Source organism: Penaeus monodon, chromosome 28 (assembly GCF_015228065.2).
Source record: "Penaeus monodon isolate SGIC_2016 chromosome 28, NSTDA_Pmon_1, whole genome shotgun sequence".
NCBI lineage: Eukaryota > Metazoa > Arthropoda > Malacostraca > Decapoda > Penaeidae > Penaeus > Penaeus monodon.
In genome coordinates this window covers 35,638,634-35,638,930 of record NC_051413.1, presented here as the reverse complement: position 1 = coordinate 35,638,930, position 297 = coordinate 35,638,634, and positions in this window count along the sequence as shown.

The following is a 297-nucleotide window of genomic DNA, read 5'->3' as shown; positions in this document are numbered from 1 at the left end:
AGGACTGGAGAGCAAAAATTAGTTAAAGAATTCTGGAATAACCTCACCTAGTGAATAATATTCAAATTTGGGAAAAGGAAAGGAATGCATGGTATCCAGAGCACTGCACAGCATGTAACAACGATGGAGCGATATAGTGGTAATGCCTGTTACAATCTGGTTTGCCAGCACATAGTTGGCACTGTATCAAGCTACAGTCACATCCGCCACGTTCTGATCACTGCCACAGAATTGGCAGCTCACTTGCACTCTATAAAATATCGCCACACTTTCACTTAGACCTATCTGTTAACTTCA